Raw genomic sequence first — 204 nt, forward strand, 5'->3', positions numbered from 1 at the left:
AACCAGCAGAGCATTCATCCTGCAAAACGTTCTGCACCATAGGCAACATATACTGGCTCTGCAGGAGAGCATGGCAGAACAATACAGACATTTTTGCTAAAATATCCAATATAATTTCCTATATTTTGATCATTAATTAATAAATATTGACAAGAGAAATTTAACCTGTAAAAATGGAGGTCTCAGGTGCAAAGGAGAAGAGAT

This window comes from Anomaloglossus baeobatrachus, chromosome 10, assembly GCF_048569485.1.
Source record: "Anomaloglossus baeobatrachus isolate aAnoBae1 chromosome 10, aAnoBae1.hap1, whole genome shotgun sequence".
NCBI lineage: Eukaryota > Metazoa > Chordata > Amphibia > Anura > Aromobatidae > Anomaloglossus > Anomaloglossus baeobatrachus.